Here is a 12332-nt window from a genome sequence, read left to right on the forward strand (position 1 = left end):
CTCATCCATTCAAAGGCCACACCAGTAAGCTGGAATGCTTTGGAGATGGAGGTGTCATTGAGGGTGACTGCGTGTCACATGGAGGAGTATATGGGAGACATCTGGTATCCCTAGGCCCAGCCCGCCACAGCTGTCAACCAGGGTCTATAACTGCTGGCATGTTCTTATGACAAATAAAATAGCATAATCTTTGAAAGCCATATAATGATGTAGGTGTATTACAAATAAGATGTTGACTCATAATTGATAGGCATAAATTACGAAATCCTTTGTATACTCTGCAGCACCATGTAAAAGTGTGCTCTCATCATTTTATGGTTATTGCTGTTGTTACCGCTCAGTTGGTGGTGTGTCCAGGGAGCTTACCCTAGCCCAGATCGCAGTGGTGGTGCCTGCAATATCAAATGGCAGCTGAGAACATAACCTGACTTGAATGTTCTGTCCCCACTGGGTCCCAGCACCTGGAAGTATTTGAGTTTTGCATATGGATATATTGCAGTAAAAGCCCAGTGTGCGGACGAGCTAATTAACCAGGTGTGTTCAGCATTTGCCAGCTTGCCCGGTGCTGAAATCAGTCTTCATGTTCAACGTTGGTGGCCAGCAGCACTCCTGGGTCTTCAGAGCATTGTTAGAGAGACACTTAGAAACCAGCAGACGTGATGGAGGGGGTAGAGACCCACTCTCAAGTCCCAGGACAGGCGAGAGGCCAGGAAGCCAGCCACCAGCATCTGGAAGAGAAAGCCCACCAACTGCTGCGGGTTTCCTGGGCATTGCTTGTGGCCTTGCTAAATGGGATTACCCTGAGGAACATCCAAATCCCATTGGCTCTCTAAGCCCAGTTTAAATCCCACTCGCTCCACAGAAGCCTTTCCTGACATTTCAGCTCCTGTCCTCTCCCCATCTACAGTCCTGTGGCATTGAACGCCTGTGCCATCCACTTAGGCACTGAAGTGTCCTGCCTTATACAAAAGGTCTTCCAAAAGTTCATGGAAAATGCATATTATTGAAAAAAATACAAGGATTTCAAAATTGTTTTAGCACCAAAATAAACACATACTAACTTGGTATAACATCTGAACAGGATCTAGTTTGAGTCAGTAAGAAGGATAAGACATCAGTTGGAAAAGAGCCCCTATCAAAGCAACACAAATTCTGCTAACATTGAAGCAAAAACAAACATCAAATTTGTAGAGAAGCTCGGGCAGGAGAATTGTGAAATTATTGATGCTTTACAAGAAGTTCATGGGGATGATGCCCCAAAGAAATCAGCGTTTACAAATGGACAGCTCATTTTAAGAAGGGATGAGATGATGTTGAAGACGAAGCCCATAGCAGCCATCCGCATCAATTTGCAAAGAAAAGGTTCATTTTGTTTGTGCCCTAACTAAAAAGGACCAGTGTTTTACAGAACTAACAATTACCAACACCATAGACATCTAAGCTGGTTTAGCTTACATAATGTTGACTGAAAAATTAAACTTGAGCAAACTTTCCTTCCACTCAATGGGTGACAAAACCCTTCTGCCCAGGTCAGCTGCAGACAAGAGCAGAGCTTTCAATGGAACTTTCAAACAAGTGGGATCAAGACCCTGAAGGACTTCTTTGAAGAATTGTAACAGGAGGTGAAACAGGGCTTTTTCAGTATGATCCTGAAAACAAAGCACAATCAAACCAAGAGGTGGAAGTGGTCCAATCAAAGCAAATGTGGACCAGTCAAGAGCAGATGTCATGGCAGTGGTCTTTTGGAATGCTCAAGGCATCTTGCATGTTGACTTTCTGGAAAGCCAAAGAACAATAACAACTGCTTATTATGAGAGCATTTATTATGAGAAAGCCAAAGCATTCGAAGAAAAACATCCCCCACCCCACCCCCCCCCAAAAAAGAAAACCTGGGAGAGCTTCACCAGAGAGTCATCCACCAGGACAATGCTCCCGCTCATTCTTCTCTTCAGACAAGGACAATTTCAAGAGAGGTTTGGTGAGAAATCATTAGGCATCCACTTTACAGTCCTGATTTGGCACCTTTTGACTTCTCTTTGTTTTCTAATCTTAAATATTTAAAGGGCTCTCATTTTTCTTCAGTTAATAATGCAAAAAAGATGGCATTGACATGATTACGTTTCCAGGACCCTCATATCTTTAGGGATGGACTACATGGCTGGTGTCGTTGCTTAAAAAAGTGTATCGAGCTTGATGGAACTTATGTTGGGAAATCAAGTTTGTATTTGTAATTTTCGTATTTTAATTCCATTTTTATGAACTTTTTGAAGTCCTCTTTTACTGTTAGCTACATATTTTTGTTTAGTTTAACCTTTACTTTCACATTCCTGGCCGCCTGTGACCTCTCCCAGTGACAATCATATGTGGACTTGGGACATCTCTGATGACCTATCTGGTTGGTAAACTGTAACTTGTTCCAGACTGGGTTTAAGGGAGCTGTTTCATTATTATAAGTACATGTGATATTCTTCATTAACTTTTCATGTGGCTTTGCAAGCTGTCTAGGCATCCAAAACATATACCTTTTGAGACGCAGGCTGGTCTCTTGCAATCTCAGTCTCCATCTTAGAATGGCTGTCTTGCTTACCTTGGCTGTACTCAGTGACAGCGTCTTGCTGGGATATTGAGTGAAGGGCTAGTGCCACAGTCCAGATTAGCTCCCTCTCATACTAGCCACTCACATGATACTCTTTACCTTCCTTTTACTGCAGTTACCATGATTTATATCATATATTCACTCATTTGTTAAAGCCTTTCCCCCAACCCGCTGGGAGACCTATTTGCTTCTTCACCATATCCCGTGTACCCAGTGCCTGGAACCTGGCAGGGGGTCCGTAAAGACTAGATCAATAAATGCATGAATTAATTAGCATGGTCACTCTAGGAGATGGCAAGGGTTGGGAGAAGAGAGTTCACATCTGGGGCTCTGTGGCTTTCTGAATTCCTCAGCTGTAAAGAGAAGTAAGGTCTGCTACAGATGGGCAGTGGAATAATGGAAAATACATTGGCCTAGAAGTCAGGGACCTGAGGGTCAGGCATTCTCCTACATTTTCTATGTAACCTCAAGAAAGTCTTGTAAGGGTTGAAGGAGATGTTTTTGTGAAATTGCTTTGTAAACCATAAAGAGATATGGTAAGATGCTGTTCATCATCCTAAGATCTGGCCCCTGCCTATTTGTCCAAATGTATTCCTTATTAATTTAATTTAGCTAGGCCAATCTTCTCATTAAAAAATATTTTTCTCTCCTTAATGCCAAACAATGCATCGTAATAACAAAGATATCAGAAAATTCAGAAGAAAATAAAAATCATCTCTTAAGGTTACCATCTAGAAATAACACTGTTCACATCTTATTTATAGTCTAAACAATGTTTTTCTAAATGAGTTTCCCAGGTGTCAGCAGTGGGGACAAGACAGGGCAGCTTTCCTCTCCTGTTTCCCACTGCGCTGGCTTTGCTGAGGGCTGCTGCCTGGGAAAACACCAGAGAGTGGAGTCTCCCCATTTGTTTGCTTCCAGCATCCTGGTAGCAATGCCAGTGGGTCAGGGGACAAGGGTGCCAACAGGTGGCTTAGAGAGGGCCTTACCTTGCTCCAGCACTTTTCATTATCTAAAAGTGCTTATTTGGTCTGCGTATTTTTATTTGTCTCTGGAAATAACTGGCCACTGGAATATAAGCTCTACAAGGACAATACCTTGCAGGATTTGCCTGTTGCTGCCTTTGGCACCTAACAAAAGTGCCTGCACAGAGTGAATATTCATTGAACAAAATGAATGAGCACAAGCGCTGTGTTACCTCATATAGGATAGGAAACACCTGATGAATATTTGCCTCCCATGAATTGTGCATATGAGAGGCACAGAGGCCAGATTCCTTGGTGATATACATCTGGACTTCCAGGTCTAGCTGTGGTTTGAGCTTTGGCGTTATACAATAGATAATCCCAATCCCCTTTTTGTAATCACTACTGCTCCCTTCAGTCATTTCAAGCACGTTCTCAGACCATGCTACTTAACATGTGGCCAAAGCATTCTGTAAAACTGCTTTCCAGGTTCAGTCATAACACTCCCAAACTGTCCTGTGCAAGGAAGCCCATCCTCTCCCTGTGCCAAAGCCTGTCCCTCCTCCATTGTCTTTCAGCTTTCCCTCCTTATGTAGCCCCTAGGCTTTCTTGTACCTCCTACTGCATTTCTTTCTTAGGGAGGGCAGTGATTCTTGCCACAGTGCTTACATTGCTGTCTTCAAAGGTGAGCTCCTATGGTGTAGACAGCATCTGTGGATTTGGATGGAAAGAATTTCAAGAGCACTTGCTTGGAGCGGGAGCTCTGTGGGGGTCAGTGTCCAGTTAACCCTGAGGCTATGCCCTTCTCATGCACAAGGGCCTGCTCCCATCAAGCTGGACATAACCTCTGGATTCAGGGTCACTAAGCAGACTTTTCACTGCTGTTCCTTCATCTTCCCTCCTCTTCTCCAGAACCTGGAAGAGGATGAGTTAGGCCTGTTTTCTTCCAGAACACTGCAATGCGGCAGGAGGGATATTTCCCTTGTTTTCCCAAAATTCCCATAAAGCCACTTCTGTTGTAAGCCTCAGTGGAAAACAAGGTGTGATGCATCTCTTGTGTATTTCCCAGGTGGAATTCAAGTCACCAGTGGCCAAAGTACCCTCCAGGTGTGAAGAGTTGCAGGTCCTCTGAGGAGCCAGGAGCTGCAAGGTGAGTGAGCAAACAAAAGGTGACAGGCTGCAGAGTACTAGATCTGCCCCCACCCCGGACCCCAACTCCAGGCCCTGCCTTGTTAGCACTATTGTAGCTGTTTTTTAATAGTCATGAGGATCAGCAGCGGGCCCTTAGATTTGAGAAACAGAGTTCGTCAGCCTTCTTGAGGACAGTTTTAAAAATACCAGATGACAGAGGGGCTATTCCACCTTGTTGGGGTATCACTTAAGTTCATTTAAAGGAGGCCTCTGGGAGAGAGGGTTCGCCACTTTGCCCAGCTCTTTCACATGCGGGCACAAGGGTCTGGAACCTTTACTAGCCTCTCTCTGCAAAGAGCTGCTCCTCAGCCACTGATCCCTCACAGAGCCAGTTCCACTGTGGAGCCTGTCCAATCCTCATTTCCCTCTAGCCTCCCTTGGCAATGAGGAGGGTGTGTTTGCATTGGTGTATAGCATCACTGTTCACTTTCACATCTGCTGTCTCATTTGAGCCACTTCCCGTGGGATAGTGATATAGTAATAGTTTGGATATTTATCACTGCCCACATCTCATGTTGAATTGTAATCCCTGGTTTTGGAGGTGGGCCTGGTGGGAGGTGATTGGCTGATGGGGGTGAATCCTCATGAATGGCTTAGCACCATCGCTCATGGCTTGGTGCTGTATTTACCATAGTGAGTGAGTTCTCATGATATCTGGTCATTTAAAAGTGTGTGGCACCTCACCCCCAACTCTCTCTCTCTCTCTGTTGCTCCTGCTTTGCCATGTGACGTGCAAGCTCCTGCTTCACCTTCTGCTGTGAGTAAGAGCTCCCTGGGGCCTCCCCAGTAGCCAAGCAGATATTGGCACCACGCTTGCTTAGCCTGCAGAACCATATACCAATTAAACTTGTTTTCTTCTTAAATTATCCAGTCTCAGGTATTTCTTTATAGCAATGCAAGAATGACCTAATACAGATACGCAGGGAGGAAACTGTTACCCCACTTTAAAAAACAAAAGAAGTGGCCAAGGTCACAGGGTGGCGAAGTTCACACTTGAACTTTATTTTTGATGCCTGAACCTTTCTATGGTACTATGTTCCTGCTAGCCTCTTGACAGATGAGGTTGAGACAGGACAAGAATAGGGAAGGGAGAGGGAATGAAGACTAGAGGTTTGATGGGGAAATAATTGGGAACTCTTGGCTAAGATACCAAGTGGGGTTATCTCTGCAGACTAGATTCATTGTTGTCTTTGTTTTCCTCTCATTTTCTACCAGCCACTAAAATCCATGAGAATAATGTGCTATCCAAACTCATAGTGATTCATACAAGACTATGGCTTGGAGAAAATGTCGAAATTTAGCCCTTTGGATGGCCTTTTACTCCACCTCAGTATAACATCTTGTATGTTAAACTCTAATCCTGAATTTGTTACCAAGAGTGGGGTGCCAGTGTAATAAATCCCTGAAAATGTGGATGTGGCTATGGAATGGGTAATAGGTAGAGGCTGGAGGAATTTTGAGGTACATGCTAGAAAAAGCCTACATTGCCATGAACTGACTTTTTTTTCTTTTTTTTTTTTTTGATACGGAGTCTTGCTCTGTCACCCAGGCTGGAGTGCAGTGGCGCGATCTTGGCTCACTGCAAGCTCTGCCTCCCGGGTTCCCGCCATTCTCCTGCCTCAGCCTCCCGAGTAGCTGGGACTACAGGCGCCCGCCACCACGCCCGGCTAATTTTTTGTATTTTCAGTAGAGACGGGGTTTCACTGTGGTCTCGATCTCCTGATCTTGTGATCCGCCCACCTCGGCCTCCCAAAGTGCTGGGATTACAGGCGTGAGCCACCGCGCCCGGCCGCCATGAACTGACTTTTAAAGGTGGTTCTGGTGAAGGCTCAGAAGGAGAACAGAAGAGCTGTAGAGAAGGCCTCAATCTTAAACAAGATGTAAGTCATCCTACATTGGTAGGAATATGTGTGATAAAAGCCTTTCTGATGAGGTCTCAGATGAAAATGAAGAACTTGTTATTAGACACTAGAGGAAAGGCCAGCCTTGTTATAAAGTGGCCAAGAACTTGGCTGAGTTGTGCTTACATCAGTCCTTTGTAGAAGGTAGAACCTGAGAGTGATGAAATTGGATATTTGACTGAGGAAATATCTAAGCAAAGTTTAAAGGAGTGGCCTAGTTTCTCTCGACCGCTTATAGTAAAATTTGAGAGGAGGACTATGACTTAAGATGACATTGCGAGTCAAAAGCAGAGAACGTAAAGATTTCGAACATTCTCAGCCTATCCCTTTAGAGATGGGAACACCTATCATGCCCCTGTCCCATCATTGTATTTTGGAAGCACGTAACCTGTTTGATTTCACAGGTTCACAGCTGGTGAGGAATTTGTCTTAGAATGAATGATACCGAGTCTCAGCTATATCTGATTTACATGATATTTACACGAGATTTTGGACTTTCTGTCTTTGAGTTTATGCTAGAACGAGTTGAGACTTTTGAGGCTGTTGGAATGGAATGAGTGTATTTTGCATGTGAGAAGGACATGAGTTGGGAAAATCAGGGTTGGAATGCTATGGACTGAATAACTGCGTCACTTTAAAACTCATTATGTTGAAACTTAACCTCCCAAGTGGATGAGAGTAGGAAATGGGGCCTTTAAGGACTCTAATGGGATTAGTGCCCTGATAAAAGAGGCCCGAGTAAACTTCCTTTTTTTTTTTTTTTTTTTTTTTTTGAGGTGGAATCTCGCTCTGTCGCCAGGCTAGAGTGCAGTGACACAATCTTGGCTCACTGCAACCTCCGCCTCCTGGGTTCAAGTGATTCTCCTGCCTTAGCCTCCCAAGTAGCTGGGATTACAGGCACGCATCACCATGCCCAGCTAATTTTTGTGTTTTTAGTAGAGTCGGAGTTTCACCATGTTGGCCAGGATGGTCTGGATCTCTTGACCCCGTGATCCACCCGCCTTGGCCTCCCAAAGTGTTGGGATTACAGGTGTGAGCCATTGCACCTGGCCAACTTCCCATCTTCCTTACCATGTGAGAACAGTATGAGAAGTTGCAGTCTGCAACTCAGAAGAGGGCCCTCACCAGAACCCAACCATGCTGGCACCTGATCTCAGACTTCCAGCCTCCAGAACTGGGAGAAATAAATGTCTATTGTTTATAGGCCATCCAGTCTATGATATTTTGTTATATCAGCTGGAATAGAGTGAGATATTAAATACCAGTAAGACTTAGCACAGACAAACGGAAAGGGCATGCCAGATGACTGAGCTATAGGAAGATGCCAAGGCACAAAAGAGCTGAGAGAACAGGAAATAATTTGGAAGGAAGTGAATGTGGAAGGAGAAGAGGGCGATTACTCTAAAGAAGTAGTAGTGGTCCCATGTGTTTAAGATTGATACACAGTGGGGAGGCATGATCAGGTCTCATTTTTGACAGATCTTCCTAGCAGTCTTCTTAGGGCTTTGCTTAATCATTTTCTGGAAAGCAGTTTAGTAGTACACATTAGAAGCCTTTAAAATGTGCATGCAAAATACCTCTGGTTCAATCATGTTATAAATCTGGGAATGATAATAATAACAACCACCTACCATGTAGTCCATATTGTATCAGGTATTTTCGATATGTTGGGTGCATTATTTTTGTTTAACAACAATTCTGCAAGTAAGAATCATTAGCCTCATTTTACAGATAAAGAAACCAAGGTTTTATTTACTTTTTAACTTTTTTTTTTTGAGACAGAGTCTCGCTCTGTCACCCAGGCCAGAGCGCAGTGGCACAATCTTGGCTCACTGCAACCTCCACCTCCCGGGTTGAAGTGATTCTCCTGCCTCAGGCTTCTGAGTAACTGAAATTACAGGCTTGCACCACCATGCCTGGCTAATTTTGTAGTTTTAGTAGAGACAGGGTTTCACCATGTTGACCAGGCTGGCCGCGAACTCCTGACCTCAGGTGATCCACCCACCTCAGCCTCCCAAAGTTCTGGGATTATAGGCGTAAGCCACTGCGCCCGGCCAGAAACTGAGGTTGTAAAGAGTCAGGCCGACTTAAGATTAAATTCATGCTCTGTCATTAATTAGCTGTTTTCCTGCAATAAATTACTTAACTTTTTCTGAAACAGCTTCCTGTGGTGCTACTGTAAAGAATAATGCAAAGCAGATTTAAAGAAAAGCTCCTCTTTATTGGATTATCCACTCATTTGGATTATCTCTACCATAGCTGACTTTCATTTTCTCAAATATTTGAGAGAAGCTTCGGCTTCAAAAATTAAGTAAAATGAGTCAGAATTGTATGGTGTAGAGAATGACTGGAGAGTAGTTTTATTTTTGGGGACCACCCTGAGAGTTGTTTGTGCCTACAGTTTTTATTGCACACACACACGTGGCTCTTCTCACCTCGTCTACCTCTGCTGTTTGTATGTTGTCCCCTGCTAGACTGTCAGTGCATTGTGAAAGACCATAGTTGTAAATATATTTCTGTATCTCCCACAGCAGCTCCCTGGTTCAGTGCCTTCCACATAGCTGGAGAAATTGCAACAATTTTTCCAGAAAGAGTTGGAACATCATAGTCCAAGAGAAAGAGAGGCTTTGAGGATAGAGAGCTAAGAGTTAAGGGCATAGGAGCAGACACAGAAAACATAGATATTTAGGTCTGGAGACTTGAAAGGGAAGGTTTGGAACTAAGGGAATCTGGGAGAATGTATCACCTAATAAATATACAAAATGTCGTCATTAACGTTGGGTCAAGAGAATTATCTTTGATTGGGCTTCCAGAAAGCCAACCCTGAGAGGAAGATTCATATTCAGGCGATTTATTAAGAAAATGCTCCCAGGAGAACTGATAAGGGATGGGGAAGCAGGATGGGAGAGAGGAGGAAGCCATACAGAGTGAGATCTCAGCAAAGTTCCAGCCTCTGTCCCCACAAAAGTGTTCTAGAGTGTAAATCACAACTCAGAGTTTGTCCCCACTGGAGGCAAAAGTACTGGGCTGTCATAATTCCACGCCCATCAGTCTTTGGATAAGGGCTGTTTAGAGGGCTGGGGGAAACTTCCAGGCACTTCTGGCTCTGTCCGTGTGGACAAAGTGGGTCAATAGCTCAGGGGTCCACCTTCTAAGAGTTACAGGTTCAGAGAGTTAGAAGCAAAAGCACACAGATGCTGAGGGAGGGTCCACAAAAAGTATTCAAGGGTGTCTGAGTGGAGCATCAATAACACCACCTTGATAACAGATCTGCAGCCCTGACTTTGTCCAGGTACACCACACTGATCTGCTTCTAAACTTCATCGTCGTGTGCAGCGTCCTTATCTATAAAGTGGGGATAGTGTTACTTTACTTGCTTATATTACAGCATAATTGCAAAAACAAAACAAAAGGAGATCTGGTATACATAGAATTGTAGAGACAATGATAAGAAAGGATGTTATACCAAGCCAGGTGTTATTATTATATCTCTCTCTTTCTTCCAGGCGCAGAGGATACATGAGCAATTTGTCCTCTTCAGGCGCTTGTCTTGCAGGCATCAGCACTGACAGCCTTTAAAAAAAGCTTGTTCCTGGGAAGAAAGCAGACACTTTTTTAATGTTGATAAATTTTGCAGCAGTTTCTTTAATATATACCAGACGCCTTGAAATACATCTAATTAACCACCAGCTACCATGCTGTGGCTATGTTTGGCTTTGATGTTCTTACTGGCTTCAGCAAGGAAATATTGGAAAGCTAATCATAATAGGACTTAGTTCTTATAAAATGCTTTTTATCTTCAAAGTGGTTTACAACCACTAATTATTGAAGGAATTAGGGTGAACAGCAACCATCTCCCAGAGACCTCAAATCATCATCAAGGCTTTTAATGTATCTTATAATAGAGCAAGAGAAGTGTGAAGGGGGCTGTTTAATAATAATTGTCCAGACCTGGAAGAGTTATTTTACAGAGGTAGGAGACAGCTGTTCCCTGTCTCCCTTGAGGCTAGAACAAGAAAATTGGACCTAATCTGAGGAGCAGGGATGCTGGGTGGAGCATGGCAGAAGCTACAGCAGGCTGTAGAATGGAAAGACGGCCTGTTTCAAAGGCAGTCCAATGCACCTCCATCCACCTGCCCCTTTATATGGTTGGTGGGGCATATCCACCTTCTTGGTGGCCTGGGGTAGGGAAGATCACCCCAGAAGTCCTGTCCAGCTGGGGGAGTCAAGGGTAGATTTTGGGGCCTCGTGGTCATTTGTCTTCATGTACTTTTTTTTGTTTTGTTTGTTTGTTTGCTTTTTTATTCGTTCATTTTGTAGAATATAATCTGGGGTGGAGGAAGCCAATTTGATTCCAATAATAATAATAATAGCTGACAGGCTGGGTGCGGTGGCTCATGCCTGTAATACCAGCACTTTGGGAGGCTGAGGCAGGTGGACCACTTGAGGTCAGGAGTTCAAGACCAACCTGGCCAACATGGTAAAACCCCATCTCTACTAAAAATAATAAAAAAAAATTAGCTGGGCTTGGTGGCACACAGCTGTAACCACAGCTACTTGGGAAACTGAGGCAGGAGAATTGCTTGCATCCAGGAGTCAGAAGTTGCTGTGAGCTGAGATCATGCCACTGCACTTCAGCCTGGACAACAGAGTGAGACTCCCTCTCTAAATAAATAAGGAATAGCTGACACATGTAAGTTGCTACCCTGGCCCTTCCTTTTACAGATGAGGAAAATGAAGTTCAGAGAGCTTAAGAAATTTGCCAGAGTCATACAGCTAACTCAGGCACTCTGGCCTTGGAATTTATGTTCTTATCCTCCAGAGCAAGAGGCCTATCAGAGAAGGGGTGGTATTTGTCCAAAGCCCCCTAACTTCACTATGTGTCAAAGAAATAAATAATACCCTCATATGGAACAGGGACAAGTCTCATTTCTGGCTGGGTTTTGCTCCTGTGCTAAGTGCTTTCCTCCTGAGCAGGGGGTGGTAAGAGGAGCCCGGTGAGACGCAGCTCAGCATCTCTGTTCCTCACCATCAGGGTCCTTGCGTCTGCCTTGTCTCCTGCTCCCACTCGAGGGCCTGCCCTGGTCATGGGGTGTGTAGAAGAGGCACAGGCATGAAGAACTGGTGAGACCCCCCTGTGAAACCCCGCCTTTCCCCGCAAGCACTAAGTCATTTAATAACGGGTCCTGCTCTGTACGTTTAGGATTGAGGGGATACGTTCTAAAGTGGTATCAGCTACTAACACCTGTGCAAACAGTACTAGGGATGCAGATTCCCTTTCCCAGAAACATCAGCCACTCAATCTCTTTCTTGGTGAGAGCCAATAGATTGTTGGTAGGTTGAAATTGGTCGCAGTGGGAATATTGACACCACAGAAATAGGCAGATGCTACAAATCAGGGCTGCCCCCTACACCAACCCGGAAAATTGGTTGTTAAATATTGCGGTGTCTTTTTTTCTGACACCAAATGTGTATCCTATAAGTCAATTCAATTCTGACATTATCCAGCGTTAGCGTGGACCCCACAGTTTAAGGGGTCTGTCCCACAAGACTGCACCCACATCAGATACTAATCCCCAGTCCTCCTGCCTCTCTGCAGTTTGAAGAGACCCACCTATCTCTTTGCCTTTATCAGACATCGCCAGCTCCGAGTTGATCACTGGGGCTTTGGGGTACTGC

The 12332-nt window shown here is 44.4% G+C and overlaps 1 protein-coding gene across 1 annotated transcript in view; it reads left to right on the plus strand.

Annotated features, from left to right (window-relative positions):
* Nucleotides 1-12332, plus strand: part of CRACR2A (calcium release activated channel regulator 2A) — a 131596-nt gene that overhangs the window by 34956 nt on the left and 84308 nt on the right. Inside the window, exon 3 of the mRNA XM_025402662.1 lies at nucleotides 4631-4711. The gene's annotated coding sequence lies outside the window, so the exon portion shown is untranslated. The remainder of the gene's footprint in view (nucleotides 1-4630; nucleotides 4712-12332) is intronic.

The sequence above is a fragment of the Theropithecus gelada genome, chromosome 11, assembly GCF_003255815.1.
Source record: "Theropithecus gelada isolate Dixy chromosome 11, Tgel_1.0, whole genome shotgun sequence".
Lineage (NCBI taxonomy): Eukaryota > Metazoa > Chordata > Mammalia > Primates > Cercopithecidae > Theropithecus > Theropithecus gelada.